Genomic DNA, 22,334 nt, shown 5'->3' on the forward strand with positions numbered 1-22,334 from the left:
GATCTTAATTACTCACAGCTGATGTAAATTAACCTGGTTGGGATGACAGGGAACACAAGGGAGACAACAGAAAACATACAAACAATGTCTAGTCAATATACATACAACTTATACATCCACAGATGTAACAAGAAAATAAAAGAAAGATACGCCCTGGGACGTAACAATGCCCTACTGTATTTTTCAGCATAGTTTGCATGCCAAGGAAGTGACCTTGTGTTTGTCTTGAGCTCTATCAGCACACAGCAGCAGGGAGTTTGACAGCAGGAGTCTGATTCCAGGTTCTCAACCATCATGTCTCGTCAGACTCATTTGTGAGGATAGCCTCTTTTTACTGCCCTTGATTGTCATGTTTTTAGGTTGCTGTCTTGTTTATCTCTACCTGTAGAAAATGAAATTATCACAAAGCTCTTGGCTCAGTCCCACAAACCAAAACACACATCAAATGCATTTTCGGATGATTAAATCCAGGCCGGTTCTCATGGGCAGTAATAGAGTGTTATCTGGGAAGCTCATGGACAAAGATTTAGAGAGAGCCGTATAATGGTGGTGTTATCAAACCTAGCCATCATTCTTACCGATTACACTGACCAACTATAGCACCGCAAAATCAGGGTAATGGGCACAAATCCATGTGTGCTGATCTGTTTATGATTTAACCATTAATTACTTGGTTTATACATAAAAGAACACCTGTCCTCACTGTACAACTTCCATTGATGACTATTTTCATGCAATCTGGCTCTGCCCACAAGTACAGCACTTTTGGTCAGAGGTCATGGACAGGCTGTCAAAGATTCTTGGCCTCAGCATCCCTATGTGTCCCACAATAGTTATGCTTGGAGATATGTCTGCAATAAATATTCATAAGCAACTCAAACCACTCAATTTATTCTCTCTGACTCTAGCAAAAAAATTATTCTGCATAACTGGAAAGAGAGAACAAAACTTTCAATAAATCAATGGCTTAATTTGTTAACAACACACTTTAACCTGGAAAAATTAACAGCATCCATATAAGATAACAATGTATCCTTTAAAGTAACCTGGAACCCATTTTTTCAATACCCACAGAACAGATTCCTACACCGTCTGCACTACCATGTATCAAAAACCTATAAGTAATACTGCATTGCATTCCATTTTATGGATTCAAACACAGTGTGTCACCCTATGCACAGTTGAAGTCAGAAGTTTACATAAATTTAGGTTAAAGTCATTAAAACAAATTTTTTAACCACCCCACAGATTTCATATTAGCAAACTATAGTTTTGGTAAGTTGTTTATTACATCTACTTTGTGCATGATATAAGTAAGTTTTCCAACAATTGTTTACAGACAGATTGTTTCACTTTTATTTGACTATATCACAATTCTAGTGGGTCAGAAATGTACATACACTAAGTTAACTGTGCCTTTAAGCAGCTTGGAAACTTCCAGAAAATGATATCAAGCCTTTAGGCAGTTAGCCAATTAGATTATAATAGGCTAACTGGCTAATTGGAGTCAATTGGAGGTGTACCTGTAAGAAATCAGCCAAATGCCTGAAGGTACCATGATCATCTGTACAAACAATAGTAAGCAAGTATAAACGCCATGGGACCACACAGCCATCACGGACCACCGCTCAGGAAGGAGATGCATTCTGTCTCCTAGAGATGAGTGTAATTTGTTGCAAAAAGTGCAAATCAATCCCAGAACAACAACAAAGGACCTTGTGAGGATGCTGGAAGAAACAGGTAGACAAGTATCTATATCCACAGTAAAACGAGTCCTATATCGACATAACCTGAAAGGCTGCTCAGCAAGGAAGAAGCCACTGCTCCATAACCGCCATACAAAAGCACACGGGAAGAAAGTTCTTTGCTGATGAAACAAAAATGTAACTGTTTGGCCATAATGACCATTGATATGTTTGGAGGAAAAAGGGTTAGGCTTGCAAGTCGAAGAGCACCATCCCAACCGTGAAGCATGGGGGTGGTAGCATCATGTTGTGGGGGTGCTTTGCTGCAGGAGGGACTGGTGCACTACACAAAATAGATGGCATCATGAGGAAGGAAAATTATGTGGATATATTGAAGCAACATCTCAAGACATCAGCCAGAAAGTTAAAGCTTGGTCACAAATGGGTCTTCCAAATTGACAATGACCCCAAGCATGCCTCCAAAATTGTGGCAAAATGGCTTAAGGACAACAAAGTCAAGGTATTGGAGTGGTCATCACAAAGCCATGACCTCAATCTGATAGAAAATTTGTGGGCAGAACTGAAAAAGCCTGTGTGAGCAAGGAGGAGTTTAAATGTATTAGGTAAAGGTGTGTGTAAATTTCTGACTTCAACTGTATGTAAATACAGTGTAATGTATTTTTCTTAAATTACTTCTTGGCATATATAGTATGTTTTTTTTTTTGTGTGTTTAACTTTATTTAATATTACATGATTTTTTATTTATTAAAATATTTTTCTCTTCTCTTCTCGCCTCTCTCTCTCTCTCTCTCTCTCTGTTTTTGCCTTTTCTTTATATCCCTTCTCTTTCTGTCTCTCTCTAAAACCCCTATTTATCTGACTGTTTTCTCTATTTGAATATAGGAAAATAGTAGGGGTGGGATGAAATGTGTATCTCATAATACAGTTCGATGCACTGTACGATGTTCATGATTGAATATTATCCTGAATTTATATAGAATTACTTAAATGACAAAGTAACAGAATATATATATATATATATATATATATATATATATATATATATATATTTTTTTTAAATGTTTGAGAAAAATTACAATTATAATTTCTCATCAGAATAAAGTTCTCAAATACACAATATAAATACTCAAATTTAAGATAATAATAGTTTCTCTATACCGTTCTCAGTAAAATATATCAAATAAACTAGTTGGCTACATTCAGGTTGATCAGGTGCTGGACAAGCTAAATAACTGAACATATCTGGAAAACTATGATGGGTTGTAATCAAACTAATATTTAGCATGCAAAAGACAGCTGTACTTATTTCTATCCCCAGCCTAGCTTTTAAAAAAATTTAAAATTAAAAATTGTATCAATAAATATTATGTCATGAAATTGCTTCTATAATAACTAAATGAGCTATCTCTGTTTAAAATAATGCATACAATTACAAGTAATAACGTTAGGTTAACATTCATTTGTATAACAAGCACTAAAATGCTACTGTCTCTTTAAGAATGGCGGCAGTTCAATCAGCGTCATTCGGTTTAGTGCACATTTATTAGAGAGGATTTGCATTTCTTTACCACATCCATGCTATGTAGGATAAAGCCTCAATATGATTCGCCATTTATTTTGGAAATTTAATATAGTGTCAAACAGTTTATATGACCTCACACATTGTCAGCACAATAGCATAATCAGTGTAATATTATGCACGTAAACGCTCTCTGATTTTGTCATTATATTTCCATCAACAGTACGTTTAATGATTTTATTGTCATTATGATATGTATTTTTTGTCTTGTCTTCATTATTGTTGAAGAAAAAGATTCACCAACAAAACATTTTGGCATTAATTTTGTTGATGAAATTAACACTGGCACTGGCAGAACTTTCTCTAGTTCATAAGCGCCCTAAAATGCAGGGTGCCAGATTTACATTTACATCTACATTTATCCAATTAGCTTAGCCACCTGGGCTAACGTTTTCAAATGCTAACACACCTTAGCTCACCATTTTGAGAATGACAGGGTTCAGATTAGCATCAAATTACCATGCATTGCTATAACTCTTGTTATTTATAATACAGGGCTTCAAATGGTTTGCAGTGTGCATGTATTTTATACATCAAAGCTAACAGTTTACATAGTGCATGACAGAGTCTGAATGTGGTAACCATGGAGATAAGCTGGTGTGGAAAAAGGAGGGAAAAGGTTAGAGTTTGCTCCTAGATGCTGCAGTCTCCCACAATCGATTCTGTGTTCTTGAGCTTTGACTTTGTCTCTGTGTATGGAAGCTGCATAATATTCACTCTTACAAATAATTACTATAGCAGTACCATGATACAGTAATGATATCAGATGGTACATGGAACCATGATAAGCAATGTTGCTGAATGACTACAATATGCATATAGCATGTTTTTTACGTTACTCAAATGTACTTCAAATACTGTAATACCATGGTACTTTTTTATATTACCAGGAGACCCATCAAAGCCTTAGAATATCTCCAAGCTAAGAAGCTACAAATTACTAGCTTCAGCAAATAAATACCCTGAGTAGTTATAGTTAAGTAATGCTTTTGGTGCAAATTGCTGATGTTTGTGTTTCTCTCAGTTTGGGTTCAGTATTCGGAAAAGGTATGAAGCTAAGTCCCATGGTAGACAAATAATGTTATTGATTGTGTCTAGCCTGGGGCTAGTATTTTGTAGCTTTCATTGTACCATGTGCTCATGGTATATTGCTATTGTATAGTGACTGTGCAAGTCCTGTCCATGCCCATCCTGAAAGTAATAGCCTGTCTAGTTTTGTAAATCTGTATTTTGTTATTGCAACAATTAGTCATTGGCTTGAAATTAGTAGGACAGCTTAGGGATGAATCTCACGAGGCTGGAAAAGAGCACGTCTGGGTAATATTTCACAATCAAATCAAAAGAAAGCAATAAGAACATACATATGCTATTTATATTTATGTGTGTGTGTGTGTATATATATATATATATATATATATATATGTGTGTGTGTGTATATAAGCAGTATCACACAAGCAAGAGTGCGATATGACCCAACATCAGCACATTACCTATGGCACTCAGCCTGCTGCCGAATTACAGCAGTGGTGAGTGTGGTCATAAAAAGGCATTTGTGTATTGAACTACATTCTTACTGACAGATCAGAATCTGTCGTTGCTGGTTCAAACCAAATGATGCGTCCAAGCATCTCAAAATCATCACTTTAGAACTAGTATCACAGCTTGGGCTGTTTCTAACAAGTTATTGGAGAAATAAGTATGTGTGTGTGTGTGTGTGTGTGTGTGTAGAGAGAGAGAGAGAGAGAGAGAGAGAGAGAGAGATGGAGCTGAAGATGTTAGTTTAAAGCCATTTAAAGCTATTTCTTAGCTTTAGTAGTGTAATCATAATCCGAGCAATCACGTAGTGCTGATGAATGAAAACACTGACTGACGCAGACTCACTTCACGTCACCTAATTGGCTTATATTACACACAAAAATGGTCCTTTGCCACCACCTGTTGGCTAAAATTTGTAATGTCACAAAAATAAATGTAAAGAGACACATATAGCTCTTAACACATGCACTGCTTTTACACGTTTGTTTAGAATGGGACGAACACAAGCGAAGTGATACACACAGTGAAGCGTAACGAGTGCTGATGTACTGAGACATCAGTAGGGCCTACTCATGGAAAGTCTCTCTTCCAATCAGATTAAATGAATTTAACTAACTGTTAAATATATACGTATATATATTTCAGGCAGGTGCCATGGGCTTTGAAACTGGGCAAGCATCAAAGATTTTTAATATACATTTTACTTAGGGTGCAACCGTGTCTACGCTGTTGTCTTAGGTGGTCAGATAATGTAATTGCTGCTGTCCATTCCAGTTTTTCTGACCTACAGTTTGATGTTGAAACTAGTAAATGGTAATATTTTCTTTTTCTTTTATGTCAAAACAAGCATAAACATAAACATAAACAGGCTCAGTATATGACAATCTTTCATTTGTGTGATATGAGCAATATTACTGTCCTGAATTGAAAACAATTTGGCCATGAAGTTCACCACTGTGGCAAACTGTAATTGTTTCTGTTGACTGCTGGGTTGTAAGGCTACAATTTATGTAAATGAGATTTCCGTGACATTACACTCACCCATATAATGTGTTTTCGGCACAGCGTTTAATAATGTGTATTAAAAATATTTTATGCTTGCCCAGTCTCAAAGCCCACAACACGTGCCTGATAGATAAGATTACCTTTTTTGTTTGCATTATCTCATCTTCTGGTGTCTAAGTGCAATTTCATGTTCTCACTGCTATATACCCCAATGGCACTTATAGTAAAGTCTCATGTTTCACCCTAAAGCTAGACCATTGCTATGAAATGACATTCTGCACCATCATAAACCAGCACATCAATTCCTGTCTCCTAAAGAAACACGTGGATCAGTTACAATCAATTATGGTCAATGCTTTAGGATGCTACAAGATCAAAGAGTGATTGATTGAAAGAATCAGCTAATTCTTTTTAATGCATGTAACAACAACAGCCCACCCAAAATCCTCTCTGTTTATCACAGCTGACACATGAAGAAGGACATAAAAAAAAAAATTTTTGGAATGGGATTGGAGAAATAACTCAATCGTTACATTTCACGGAAATGTGAATAGTGTATGCCCATAAAAATCTCCAGAATGCTAGGATATTTTAGTTGTACTTTTATGGATATTTTTGTCTACTTGAAAGGGTTAAGAACTGTTTGTTTTTAAAGACATAAATTTAACTGGAAATTCGCTAGAGGTCGACCGATTGTGGATTTTGCCGATACGATAACTAAGGTGGTGGAAAAGGCCAATAACCGATTAATCGGTTGATAGTTTTTAAAAATCGATCTCTACAACAATAGAAAATATCTTATTCTTTCCTAACAATGAAGGGCACAAATGAAGGTTTGGTGCATAATGTGGGACTTTTTACTTTAAACTAGCCTGAAGTACACCGGGGACTCTTATTTTAAATTACAGATATTTGACTTTTTATAGCCTATAGATTCACCAGATGAAGAGTTTTGTATGTATAGATTTCACAAGATGAGATTTATTGATGAGGAATTTAAATAAAAGTATGGGGGGGAAAATACAAATTAAATATCTACAACTATCGGCATATATTTTTTTAGATAACCGATTGTTCTAAATATCAACTGTCAGTACCAATTAATTGGTATAACCGATATATTGGTCTTCCTCTATAATTCACAGTAAGTTCAGGTGGCGATGGTGGGTTTCTACTCGTAATTTCACCTCATTCTCTTTATCTCAATGCTGCTGCAACATGTATCTGAGCGTACGGTGTATGGGTTGGGATATGTTGCCATAGCAACCCCCAGCAGCCTGACTCTGTGTGACCCAGTGAAACATGGTGTGTCAGTATATTAGTGTGTGTGTGACTTGAATGCCGCTGCAGATGGGAAATGGCTGCAGATTACAATGCAGGGCTTGAACGAGAGCTAATGTTCGGCTGTGTGCCGTTGATTCTGTATGTTATAATATCTTCTAGGATTATTTGTTTGTCTGTTTTTTCCCTGCAATGTTTCATGAGGTTTTAGTAGCACAATACAAACTGAAGTAAATGTGAGTGGTGCTTGCCTCAGCTGCAATACTAAAGTGTTTTTAGGGAAAGATTTCTCTTTCATTCAAGGCCTCTTTGTCAATGAGAACATCTGGCCTGCTTGAGGGGATGTGTGAAGCTCCTTCTACCATGACGTTTCACAGGATGCACTCCATTAACCACAAGAGAAAGAAGGGTGACCAACACAGATCTCTGACCATGTGCACATCAGCTGTCCTAAAGACAAATACTAGAACATCTGTGGAGGTGTGTGAGAGGTCTCTGGGTTGTGAGGGGCATTATTCTAAGACTTCCATTACACACACATACAAATACACACTCTTGAATGTTAACAGAACTTTATGTGTGGTCAGACCGACGTCTGTGGAATGTCAGTGATGTCATCCGACAGCTCGTGACAGCATAGAAACATCTGCATCTCTACATCAATTTGTCATAACACTGGCTGCATAGATAGAAATGCACAGGCAATTTTGCTTTGACTACAGGAACTAGTTTGATCACTTGTAGATGTATTAAAGGAATATTCCGGGTTCAATACAAGTTAAGCTGAATTGAGCGTATTTATGGCATAATGTTGATTACCACTAAAATGTACTGTATTTAAACTTGTCCTTCCTTTTTGTTAAAAAGTCTGGGTTTAAAATCTGGGTTACAGTGAGACATTTACAATGGAAGTCAATGGGGGCCAATCTGTAAACATTAAAATACTCACTGTTTCAAAAGTATAGCCACAAGATGCAAACAATATGCGTGTTAACATGATTTTAGTGTGATAGAATCACTGTCTAACCTTTTCTATGTAAAGTTATATCCAGTTTTACAACTTTGTTTCCATGACGACATAACGCTGTAACCCTAAACGACCACAAAATTGGCGATTTAAACAACTTTACCGCTTAAGTAATACATGAGTTTTAACAGAAGAATTAATGTACAGTAAGTACTTTTATTTAATTATAAGCTTCACATTTATGACTTTAAACCCTCCAAAAATTGGCCCCATTCACTTCCATTGTAAGGGCTTCAATGTAACCTAGTTTTTTTTGCTTAATATTTTAAGAAAAGGAGGGACGAGTCTTAATATAATGTCGATTTAGCCCCAGCAATAAGGCTGATTTTTACTGTAAATACTATCCCTTCACTTATTGGAGAGTTATTTAAAAAAAACCTTGCTAACACATTACAATAAGGCTCCATTCGTTAACATTAGTTAATGCATTAGGCAGTATCGCCGCTCCCTATAAGCAGACTACGCAGTCTACTTAGGGCACCAACTCCCTAGGGGGGCACCGTCTTACTCTAGGAGGGCACCAGAAAGTCCACCGGCTGCCCTTACTCGCACGTTATACATTATTCAAGGACCCTAAAGCAGTTGCGGAGCACAGATGATCGCTTCACGCTCATATCACACAAACTAATGTTAACAAATGGAACCTTATTGTGTTACCAAAATATTTTTAATCACCTTTAACAAAACTGAAAGTGACAAATGTGATCATTTCAGGGATCTTCATTAGCTACATAAATTTGCAACATTTTAAAAGTTAAATTAGTGTTTTGGGTACCTTTAACCTCAGCACTGTTGTAGCCATACCTCATTGTGTCGTTTGCCAAGGAGAGGTGTGTTACTACTTTTCTAAAGGATCTGACCTGGGGCAGATGATGATTTCCCTTTGATAATACACAACTCTAAATTTAATTTAGAGTTGTATTAAAGGAGGGTCCTGAGCCATATGTAGATATAAGAAACTCATAGACACTTAAAGCTGGGCTCTTTTGACATGGGCCAGTTAGAAACCACCCAAAACACACTAACAAAGTGGTAGAGAGTTTTCCACAGGCGAGCATCACTCACATTTTCTTTGTGAAAATCTACAATAATTGACACTGTGGCACTGTCATTGTTGCATAAACATGTTTGTCTTGCTTTTAAGTCACAATTCTGTCTGAAACATTAAGATCAGGTTTGCATCCTTTGGCAGTGTGACAGGAGAGAACTGCCTACCTCTGCTGGAACGATACTTAAACTGCACAAGTCTTTAGTTGAGACTGGCTGCATTTGTGTGACGTGATTTGTTTTTTGTATGAGTAGATGTAAAGTTCTAAAAACAAGTACTAGTTGTGTGATGATGATACTGTATCCATTACTGATCCATGTGCCTCAAAATGTCTTTAAAACATGGCAAACCTAGGAACAATCTGAAAAACGTCTAGTGGTAAAGCAATACAGCTGATTTTCACAGCTGTGGGTGTTTAATGTGGGTGTTAGGGAATTATCTCTATTATTAAGATCCTTCTGTGGCATCATTTTCTTGCAATATAACATTTCAGATACACAACTAAATAGTTAAATAAGAGCTACATTTCCATTCCGAGCTATTAAAATGGCTCTTTAAATATGTCTGGGAGACCATCAAATATCTAAATATCACATTTAATATCTCAGTTGTTTCTTCTAGACATCACTCAGATTAAATGGAGACCAAATGGAGACTTTTGCTTAAATATTATATTTTTCTTTTATTAGAAAAATGCCCCCATAATCTCAAGAGTCCCCAATAGTCTTCTTTCGAGTTTCAGATGAAATCATAACAATGCCTCAAACTGAGTCCAGATTAGCCATGATACCAAACTCCACAATCAGAGATTTCTCATTCAATTCTTCCACATTAATTTGACAGCTCTATATTCTCTATTAGCTTTATAAATTATATATGTCATCTGTAGTATACTGTATGTCAACTGTATGTTTCTATTTTTATTTTTCCTATAGGAACTTTATGAGAAACGTTCAAGATAAAGTATGCATTTCAATAAAATCATAACTAAGAACTCCATTAAGTCTCCCAAGCTCTGAAAGAGCACCTCTGAGCAATACAATTTTTCCTCTGAGTATATGCATGGAAAAATGTGTGTGCATTTTTATTAATGTTTTGGCAGGGTTAAGCCACTGTGGTTCCAGTCATTATTCATTTAATTTGTGTCCAGTTCTGCAAACACATGCAAATGAATCAAAGCTCTTTAAATAATAATCACTCAAGTAAAATGCTCTCTAAAGCACTTTGTTGTCCAAAAGTTAATGTGAGCGCTTTTCCCTCAGAACATTTGTTTGTACAAAAGTGGTTTGATGGGGTTGGAACAAAAACCATGTGATTATAGTTTGAGTGAAATATTCTTCCACAAAGGATTCACATAACTAATGTTGAAGAAATGAATCTGTATTCGTGACAGAAGGGTATAAAAGTGAATTATGAATGCACCCATTGCACTGGTCTGAATCACATCAGCAGTTATTGTGTCTTTTGGGGCTTGTGGTGCAAGTAAACAGCATTCAGTTGATGCTTCTGGTTATGTTGGGTTGACATGGTCTTTATAGGTGGTGGCGGCAGATGTTTATGTGTTTATCATTGCTCAAAATAACAGATATTATATATAGTGATAGAGTACACACATACATAGATTTTTAAAGTGCCGTAGTTCGGAGTAAAACTGATATCATCATAATGATGTCATCAATATGTGCATATTTGTCATAAAAATAATGTCAAATTTCTTAATGGTCCTAAAAATAAGGCTTAATTTTCTATATAAGAAATGTATTTCTTTTGCATGATTTTGAAGTAAAATAGGGCCAGGACATTTTCTTGCCAGTTTCGTGAGAATTACGCAAATGACATGGTTGGAGGGGAGGGGTTGAAATTCAAATGTGATTGGTGATGTCAGCTGAAGTTATTACATTTTGGTTTTACAAACAACAGAATATGATTAACTATCACAATTGAAATGTTCACAATAAGACCAGGAACATGTATTAATAAAGGAAATAGTATCAAATTTGATTTCATGCTGACTTTAACTGCATTTATTTTGGGGTGTCTAAACGTCTGATGGAGGGAACGAGACGTTGTGTTGATGTAGTGACACTAGGGGTCTCTTTTGAGAGCATCGGTTACCTCTTATCTTTGAGAAAAGGCCAATGAGAATTGGTGAACAGAATTTGCATGCCCCTCCCCCGGACATTCGGGTATAAAAGGAGGGAAGTGTGCGTCTGTTCAGACAGGGTTTTGTGCTGAGGAGACGAGAGTAAGGTCCCGGCTATTTCAGCGGCTAGTACATTGTTGTGGCAAGAGGGACACGACATCTCGTTCCCTCCATCAGGGAACGGAGGTTATGAAAGTAACCAAGGCATTCCCCTTCTCGACATTGTGTCAAGGTAGTGACACTAGGGGTCCCTATCTAAGGCGTTCTTTTCCTATCCTACTCTTTCAGGGGGAAAAGACCCCACGGAGACCACATCCTGCCCAGCAGGGGAGGTTAACCTGTGGCAAAATACGTCACATGGGCTTACCAGCCACATATGGAGGTGGTGCGGTGGTAGGTCCTGCCTCGACGGGGAGGAGCTCTACAAACAGAGCGACCGGGGGGCAGAGGGAACTCTGCCCAAGGGAGACGCGGGTCCGCCGACATGGGGACCTTACTATGGAAAATACATCACAGGACATTATCAGAATAATCAGAACCTGTGGAGCACCTAATCGTGGACATGCGAGGAAAGCAAACGCCGCCTTGGTGATTTATATACGCTACTGTTGCTGTGTTGTCCGAACGGGTCAACACGTGCTTGCCGCGGATCAGCGGCAGAAATCTGCGCAGGGCAAGAAATACAGCCAGCAACTTTAGGCAGTTGATTTGCCAACCCAGCCCTATCCAGGAGCCAGCAGCTGCGTACCGACTGGGATGGCATGGCTGTTAGTGGCAACCCGAATCCAGCAACCAATCCTCTAGCAGTGAGGGGTGAGGGGAGGACGGGTGTTACAATCCATCCCCACACTCGCGGTGGCCCAGGCAAGCATAGCAGACAGCTCGGCGGCGGCCTCAGACTGGGCCAGCACATCCAAAGGCGCTAGCCCAGTCGAGTCCTCAGTGCCGGAGTCCGCCAAGATGCTCTCCGATGCAGGGGCGAAACTCTCATCCAGCTCAGGGCTCCAAAAGAGACATCAGACTGGCCATAAGGCGAGCCAGCATGTCTAAAGACATGTCTTTAAAAAGGCTTCAACGTCAATGTGCTTACTCTTTTAGAGAAATATATACTCTTTTTTTTAAGGGCTGTCGAAGAGCCCAGGGGCGTAGTCTGCACTGTGTGAGTGTGTGTGTGTGTGTGTGTGCACGTGTGTGTGAATGGGTGTATGAGTCACACTGTAAAATGCTTTGAAAACTGCTAAGGTTAAAAAAGAGCAGTAAGTGCAGACCATTTACTTAGCGTGTGTGGAGGCTCACACTATTTTCCACGGCATCCACGCACAACTCACCACGCGCCCCACCGAGAGCGAGAACCACATTATAGCAACCTTGAGGAGGTTAACACAACGTGACTCTACCCACTCTAGCAACCAGGCCAATTGGTTGCTTAGGAAGCCTGACTGGAGTCACTCAGCATGCCCTGGATTCGAACTTGCGACTCAAGGTGTGGTAGCCAGCGTCTTTACTTGCTGAACTAACCAGGCCCCCACAGGATGCTTTCTTGAATTTAAAAATCTAAAAACAGAATGGGAAAAAACAAGGATGTCTCAGTAAATTAGTTCCTTTACATGCACACCAGTAGGCAGATATGTACCAAAAATCTTCTAATTCAAAAAATCTGACAATGCAAGAAATCCAGAATCTGTAAAGGTGTTGATTTCATGCAACGCAAATTGCAGTAATGGGCAAAAATCAATGAGTGCTGATTGTTTTTTACTTAAACTGTTTTTGACCTTATCCTAATAAGGCGTTTGCATGACTACACGTCTTTGTCTTATTACGCATAATCAGTGGAAGTTCGTGCGTGTAAATTATTTTGTCAATTTCTTTTTTAAAGTTCTTTAAAACTCATTGCTCATTTTGAGATACTGACAACATCGAGATGTGACAAAGAGGTTGTTTATAGAGGCCTTCTGTGTCAATGTCCCCTTAATACATGGTTTTATCAAACATTGAAATGCATTTATAGATTGCCCGTTGGCGGTAAAAATGCTTTATTTCTTTTGTTTGCACACATGCACGCAGCTATATCTTTGCGGAAACACGCTGTATACGTTTTGATTATCTGCAAGTTGATCTGCGTATATAACCTTGTGGTTAAAGCAGGGCAGGCCACACACAGTGTGTTTGGTTCTGTTATCTTTGTGTGTGGTTATGTGTGTGCACGTACGTGTAGAAATGGTTCCACACCAATGAAACGTGAGAGAAATGCAACAGACAGTTAGATATTATGTCAAACTCAAGATCCATTTCACTCTGTAACTCACAGCTAATAGATTTCCAGATTTCAATGGCCTTCTGTTGGTCATATGGTGCTCATTGAGTCTTTCTCAGCCCGTCCTGCTGTGTTCTGGCGTGAATGAGGGAGAAGTGCTCTACATCAAAGGTGAACAGAGAAAAACCAGTGGAAATCCTCTGCATATTGGACTGTATGCTGTGAATATTCTGGTGTGGAAAAGCAATCAGAAAGACTATCATGCAATGTCTTCCGTCTTTGTCTTCAGCAGTTTCAGACACATAGCTAGAGGTTTATCTCACTGCTGTATTTCAATAGATGCGCGGTGTTGTAAATCTCAAAACTATTTTCGGCAACAATTTTTACGAAACTTGTGCTGTATATAAAGCATTATAAAGGCATTTTTTTCCATTACAAAAAAGTACTGTGGTGGTACCATGGTACTTTGATGATATCAGATAATAATACCATGGTACTTTGATATATATACCATGGTACTGAATGATTACCATATTCATACTCCCATGGTATTTGCATGGTACTCCAAAGTACTTCAAAGAATAAAATGGTATTACCATGGTACATAAAAAAATAGATATATTTTGTGTTATTATACATTATAATACAAGATATAATCCATTATATATTTTCATAAATAAAGGTGCCACAGTTATAATCAAAAGTTATGCATGTGTGGTTACAACATTATAATCATAAAGTGTATTATAGGACATTGTGAATGCATTAAAATGCTTTAAAAATACTTTTATAATGCATTGTACTCTCAAAAAAATATTTTAGCCTATTTTTAAGATTACACATCAAATTTAATTAAGTAAGCGTTAACAAAATTAAATTCATAAAACTGAAATACAGTATATTCAACAAAAAAGTACCATGGTTTTTGGATGTGTATAATGGAAATGTTATGTTTATTAATTAGCTATTCAGAGTATTTTGGAGTAAATTATTATTTTTATTATTACTTTAATAATAAATGGAGTATTAATATATTTTGTACTGTTTTAGAGTGTTTTGGAGTACTACATTTATACATTTTGGGAGTATTATATTTGAAGTATATAATTTACCATATAAATATTCTTTAGGCCTACATCATAAACAGTACTGTGGTAATACTATCTTATACCGTCACTGTACCATGATACCCCCACACATTGCTTTTATATATATAAAATAATATGTTTGAAATCTATTTTTCCATAGTCTATGCTAAAATATGCTTATAATGTGATTTTTGACATGCAACGTTTCCAGTCATTAAGGTCCTGTAATGCTGTTGTATCTGTACGGGTTGGCCGGTGCTGAACAGCTGGATTCAATTACCGGCTGCCCATGAGGTGGGGGTATTTTACAGGGGTGTTGCCAGAGCACAAGCGAGAAAAGAGGACTGCACATGTATCTCAGTCGGAGAGAGAATGGATGTGACTTGGAATAAGCTTTAACAAAGACAGAGTCACTCACCGCTGTGAAAGATCCATGATGAGTGAACGATTCGCGCAGCGGGAGTTCCGGCCTCTGACGACCGCTGCGTGTTTGAACAGAACGATGCTCCTCATAAAGTGAGTAAAACTGTTTTAACGTTGACAGAGATACTGTATAGTTTCTTACGGAAATTTAGAATGAACATTGACCAGACGTAGAAATGATAAAACAGATCGTTTTAAACACTTAGTGACCGATTGTAAAGTAGCCGATTTTCGCGCACCTGCGATCGCGCTTCAGTTGAATTCTGTATTAATGCGCCAAGTTGCTTAGCAACCATAAACAGCATACACGGTAACGGACTATTTTACGTGGCGGAAGAATTGTTATTTTGATTTTACTGTTAATAAATGTAATTAATAAATGTCTTGATATCATAATGATGTTGTCCATTTTTTTTGTTCATAAAACTATTAAGCCTCATGAGGCTGGGTATAACATGAGGGAAGTCCTTGTAAACAAATAGTTCAAAAACATGTAGGCCTATTTTGTTAACATTAATTATGACATTGCAGTGATGTTTTGCAGTAATTTGATTGCTTTAATTTATATTGCAGTACTTTGATTTAATTTGTAATTATTTTCCACAAACTCTTGAGATTTTCCTTTACTGTACATCCTTGCAAATATGTTTTTCAATGTGTTCTCATGTGCAGTGTGAACTAAGTTTAGCCGCCCTAATTTGTCAAGCGATCTAGAATTTTAAACATACTGTATGTAGAATTCAAATGCTTGTGCTTTGTTTGTTGACTCAATAATCATCTACTTCTTTCTTGCTCACATATGTTGTGTAACATGAGGAAGGCTCTTTCAAGTTCTCATTAAAGAAGCACAGAGGATGGATCTTATCAGTTAGAAACAAACCAGAGACTGCCCTGCAAAGTCATGTTCAAGTTCACAGGGGTCAAAGGTGGAGTCATAGAACAACATGAGCTGCTAATTAGGATTTTTTTTTTAAGGGGTTTCCTCCTTTTGAAGTGCAAGGATATTTTATTAGTCAAACAGTTTACTGCTGGTGTCGCCATGCATGCTTGACTGTGTCACCTATTAGGTCTGGACACATTTTCAACTCCACATGTGCGTTTTCCAATATGTATTGTGTCACTAATGGATTGAATCCCTTTTTTTCCCTCAAAAATGAGTGTAACTCAAAAATAGTGAGCACAGATCTTATGGAGTCATCACAAAAGACCCAGATACATTTTATATGGAATAAAATTGGGAGGAAAGCGGGGGAAATAATTGCTCAATATTTCAAGCCTAACAAAACTTCCTTTTTAAAGTCATTTCTCATTTTTAAATCACACTGAAACTCAGCCAGAATAAGCATTTGCTTCATTTTCTGTCATTCAAGGATTAGTCATTGAACCAGCAGACCGCTGTTATGTTGTTGAAACGTTGAGTTTTTTTGTTTAAATTTGAAACTAGTTAAGACCTAGTTATTTAGAGCTTTGAGTTGTTCGTCTTATTAATTTTGCTCATGCTCCTTAAATCTAGTGGTTACATTTCTGCAGTCAAGAGCTTTAGAGTATGTAATTTCCTTGAAAAATACGGTACCAGGCTACTTGTATACTTTAGTCTCACAGCCGAGCCAAACTTTGACTATCAGCCTATATTTAACCATATAGTGTCTTGTTAATTATGCACAATATCATCTCTCATTTATGACAATTTATTTTAATAAATTGGGGTTACAGTAACGTACAATGGAATTAAATTGGGAGTGTGATAAAACTGCTTACCATCCTTTCTGTGTAAAGTTATATTCAATATTAAAACTTTGCCAGTAAACCATGTAAATATTGTAAGCAATTTTATCACATTGAAATTTTGAACATAAAAATGTTTACGTCTTGTGGCTATTCTTTTGAAACTATGTGTTTTGTAATGTACATATGGACTAGCCCCATTCAGTCCCATTGTAAGTGTATAACTATGATATTTGCTCTTGTTTTCAATAAACGAGGGAAGAGTTTAAATCTATTTCATGTGGTAATCAACCTTATGCCACAAATGCTGTCAATTGAATTTATGCTGAACGCAGATCATTCCTTGAACGGTGCACTCAGTAACTTTTTGCTTGTCATCTTGCACAGTGACATCTAGTGGTGTGGATGCAGCATCATTCAAAATCAATAGTTTTCAGTTACAGATGCCATTGTAGAAATTCACAATCAGCCATGATTAATTAAATCCAAGAGTGAATGTGTCCAATAACAAGACGGTTACTGAGATTAAGCGAGTAGTATTCAGCTGGTCATGTGATACTAAAATGGCAGCCCCTATGAGGGCACCCCACTCCCATGTATAATAAAACAACTTTTATAAGGTTACTGAAATGACTTGAGTCCTCATCTTATGGGATTGCTCTTGTATGATTGTCTTGTAAAAGAAATAAGCTCACTTTAAATCCACTAAAGTAACTGACTATATTTGTTGTTGTCTTGTTTTTCCTTATTTAAGCTCATACCATGCAAGCAGTATTTTCACAAGCGCTGTGATGAATGCTTTCCTGAGTTATTTGATGGTGGCTACAGAATGTGTAAATGAGATTGATAGCACTGCTGTCCATTCCGGAGACCATAGTGGTTCTTCTAGAGAAGTCCCCCCACAAGGGTTTCGAGAGGGAGTGAACAGAACAAGGGTTTTATTACTGGTTGCACATGCTCCCATCCTGCCCTGCCATATGGTGAACCAAAACATCCCTCAGCTCTTTTTTTTATTATTCTGAGATGTCATTCTGAGCAGTGCTATGAATAAAGTGAAGTTGTGGCTGTCTGATTGAGGTTACCCCATTTGCACTTATCTGTTCAACTTGTTTAAATTAGACGCAATTACAGTATGTATTCAGTATATACAACATACAGTCTACAATTTTGGCCTCCTGTTTATTCACTCTCAGTTGAGGTAGCTAATATCAACCTACTCCATCACCAAACAAACATGAATTATAAGGAGTGTTCCAGGTTCGATACAAGTTAAGCTCAATCGCCGGCCTTTGTGTGATTACCACATAAAGAAATAACTTTAGCTGGCCCCTTGTTAATTCAAAATGCATTTTGAGTAATGTGCATAATGGAAGTGAATGGGGCCAATCCATAAACACTAAAATACACAACATTTGAAAAGTATAGCTTTTATAATGTTTAGAAAGATTTAAACATTATACATGTTAACAGGATTTTAGTGTGATAAAATTGCTTAATAACATTGTGTAAAGTTATATTATATCCAATGACGATGTAATGCCATAAACCTTAAAACTATGATTTCAACAACTTTACATCTCAAATAATACAGAAGTTTTAACAGAGTGCTTTTATATAATTATAAGTTTCACATTTCTGCCATTTTAAACCTTGTAAAAATTGGCCCCATTCGCTTCCATTGTAAGTGCCTCACTTTGTAGCAGAGTACATTTTTGCTCTATATTTTTAAAGAAAAGGAGGTTTTAGTTTTTTATAATAGTTTTTTTCTTGTTATAAACATTAACGTTACTAAATTGTGTCAGTGTTCTCTGAAATCAAGACTTATATTATATGTGTCAATCTGGTTCTCAAGTAAATGCATCAATGCTTGTTTTAAGAATGTTTAGATATTTTTACCGGAATGCAAGTCAAAAATACTCCAATTGGACATACAGTTTTTGTCTGATGGACAATAAATCAGGCCTAAAAATCACTTGCATTTACACTGAAGGAGCAACCTGAGGCATTTCTACCAGAAAGACTCCCAGTAATTGGGAATTAATCAATATTGGCAATATTAAGATAGAATAAATTATTTTGCCGTAAGCCCCATTGTACGGTTCAAGGCTAAGATTCTCACTCGAACCGTCAGATCCTGCCAGAAGAGGATGGTAGCAGGGGAGAGGAACAAACAAACAGCGGTGTAACAATCAATGAACAACAGCTTAAAGCTCAGAAAGCAGGGGCTGGATAATGATTTGATGAGATCCCTGAATTCAATGAAAGGCATAGTGCTGCTATGATTCTTCTTGACAGAACTACCGCAAACGCTTCCTTAGCGAGAGACCAGAATAGCATAGAGACTAGAGGGTAGGGCTCTTTTGACTTGGGCCAATAATCAACCATTTAGAACACCATAGCGACCTCCAAGCAACCACCCAAAACACTTTACCATTGTGGCAATGAGTTTTGCATCGGCCGGCAACACTCATGTTTTCTTCAGATCATGTAAAAGTCTAGTCTAAGACCTGATCTTTGGCCCACCCATTATGTAATATCTCACTATAGTAATCACAATTCCCTTCCACACGAAACCCAAACTGAGCTGACACAGACTTCGGGCAAAGTTTTGCTCCAAGTACCACCATTACATTTCCAACAGATGGAAACAGAAAGTGATGTGGCAAAGAAAAGCATTATGAAATCGTCTCCGACCATTGAGACATGAAGGCAAGTCCATTTTCTCCCCTCTGTGACTGCACAACCTGTAATTAGCACAAATTGCTGGCTTCTTAAGTTGTTCTTCCGAACATCAGCAAGCCATTTTTGTCCTCTGATTCTTTGGCACCCGTAATTCTCTTTTCCATCTCCATAGACTCTGCTGAGTCTGAAACCACAGAGCAATTTAGAACCAACATGATGGCAAATAGGAAAGAGAGCAAGATCTGGACTCATCTATAACATTCATCTGAAATAAATGTTCTTTGAAGCACTTTAGGATCAGCATAGAACCTCATCAAGAACCATTTTTTAATAAACTGCAATAGAATCCTGTTAAATTTACATTAAAAATAACTGGCAGCTGTGGTTGCCAGAAATGTACCAGAAAAAAAGCAGTAACCATGTCTCGGGCATTACGGGATGTCATTTTGGTGCCTGAATATTTTAAAGGTTGCTACCGTATATGATTCAAATATAAATTATTAATATTTTAAAAAGTTTTTTTAAATATACTGTTACATTGTAACACAGGTGGTGGAAAAAAAGGCCTGTTGATGACTTAAAGCAATTGCCAGTAAATATGTAAACAAATGCAAAACACCATCAGGGTAACACAAATGACACTAAAATAATGCAATAAACATCAAATGTAACAAACACCCCAATGTTAAAAATAAGAAGAATTATAAATATTATCAAATGTGAATGGTCACACAGGGACTTCTGAGAAGCTCACTTTCAAAAAAGGCTGAGCGGCGACCGCTGGGGACTGGACAGGCTGAGTGGCGACCGCTGGGAACTGGACAGACTGAACGGCGACTGCTGGGGACTGGACCGGCTGAGCGGCGACCGCTGGGAACTGGACAGGCTGAGCGGCGACCGCTGGGGACTGGACCGGCTGAGCGGCGACCGCTGGGGACTGGACAGGCTGAACGGCGACCGCTGGGGACTGGACAGGCTGAACGGCGACCGCTGGGGACTGGACAGGCTGAACGGCGACCGCTGGGGACTGGACAGGCTGAGCGGCGACCGCTGGGATCTAGACAGGCTGAGCGGCGACCGCTGGGAACTGGACAGGCTGAGCGGCGACCGCTGGGAACTGGACAGGCTGAGCGGCGACCGCTGGGAACTGGACCGGCTGAGCGGCGACCGCTGGGGACTGGACCGGCTGAGCGGCGACCGCTGGGAACTGGACAGGCTGAGCGGCGACCGCTGGGGACTGGACCGGCTGAGCGGCGACCGCTGGGAACTGGACAGGCTGAGCGGCGACCGCTGGGGACTGGACCGGCTGAGCGGCGACCGCTGGGAACTGGACAGGCTGAACGGCGACCGCTGGGGACTGGACCGGCTGAGCGGCGACCGCTGGGAACTGGACCGGCTGAGCGGCGACCGCTGGGAACTGGACAGGCTGAACGGCGACCGCTGGGGACTGGACCGGCTGAGCGGCGACCGCTGGGAACTGGACAGGCTGAACGGTGACCGCTGGGGACTGGACCGGCTGAGCGGCGACCGCTGGGAACTGGACAGGCTGAGCGGCGACCGCTGGGGACTGGACCGGCTGAGCGGCGACCGCTGGGGAATGGACCGGCTGAGCGGCGACCGCTGGGAACTGGACCGGCTGAGTGGCGACCGCTGGGAACTGGACAGGCTAGGTGGTGTCGCAGGGAAACGGCCTCCGTGGCCGGGAGCGGCAGGGGAACTGCAGCAAAGTGGGACTCCTCAGGGGCAGCTGCAGTGGGCCCATGTACAGGGTACCATCTCTTCCTTCTACTCTTCTTGCGGATGGTAGAAAGAGCTATAGCTGGCTCGGCCACCTCTTGGCGGTCAGCAACGGGTTCGACCGCCTCCTGGCGTTCATCGGCAGGACCCCCAGGAACCTCAAGGACCTCTGATGTGGAGACGATTGACCCGAGACCCCCTCTCCAACTCCTCAACAATCTCCACCTCCCTTCAGGCTACACACATGGTCTACCATGTCCCAGTAAGATCTATTGAAGAAAATTCCGAGCTCCTCCCAAGTAATTGGCTCAATGAGACCACTGGAGAACAGCAGCATGATCTGAACTTCTGCTAGACGCCACCAGAGGTAGCCTTCTAGAGTGCCTCAGCTTGGATCCTGATAGGCCGACCCTCCTGAGGACAGTTTAGAACTGCAGAGAAGGTATTTGGGTCTTGGGGATTAGATCTGGGATTAGATCTACAATATGATTGTTTCATTCTGTCATGTTCATGGACAGATGAGCCCAGTCGCAGACCAAAAATAGAACAAAATAATTTTCTTAACAATAAAACAAAAACCCATGAGAAGGAAAACTCTAACAAAAACAACTGAATAAACTAACTAAGGAGAAAATATCAAACAAAGCAATGGAAACAAATCTGGAGGAATAACCAGAAAACAGTGCTAAGCTGACTGACATGACACAGGAGGAATGATTATGAACTGACGAAGACTAGACCAACACAAGGAGAATATAAAGGGAAGGAAATTAGGAGGGTAACTAGGGGAAACAGGTGAGAGCAACTGACATAACAAGAACAGAACTAGGACTAAACGAGAAGGAGGGGTGAGGGAACGAGGAGGCAGAGACAGGGAAACACATGGCTAACAACCACAAAGCCATGTGCAGACAAACATAAGAGAGAACCAACAAATACATCAAGAAGGCTAAAGTGTCAGAATCCTGCCACACAGGAACAAAACAGGACAAAAGTGGCAGGACCCTCACAGCCAGAAGCTTTTGCTTCAAGTATGCTTCAGGCCTCATCACATTTTTGTCACGCAGCCTAAAAGATAAATCATTACCATCCTAGTGCAG

The 22,334-nt window shown here is 39.1% G+C and overlaps 1 protein-coding gene across 1 annotated transcript in view; it reads left to right on the plus strand.

Moving 5' to 3' along the window:
* The window catches only part of LOC127654420 (neuron navigator 1-like), a 79,277-nt gene that overhangs the window by 15,216 nt on the left and 41,727 nt on the right, over positions 1–22,334 (plus strand). The window lies entirely within an intron of this gene.

This window comes from Xyrauchen texanus, chromosome 13 (assembly GCF_025860055.1).
Source record: "Xyrauchen texanus isolate HMW12.3.18 chromosome 13, RBS_HiC_50CHRs, whole genome shotgun sequence".
NCBI classification, from domain to species: domain Eukaryota; kingdom Metazoa; phylum Chordata; class Actinopteri; order Cypriniformes; family Catostomidae; genus Xyrauchen; species Xyrauchen texanus.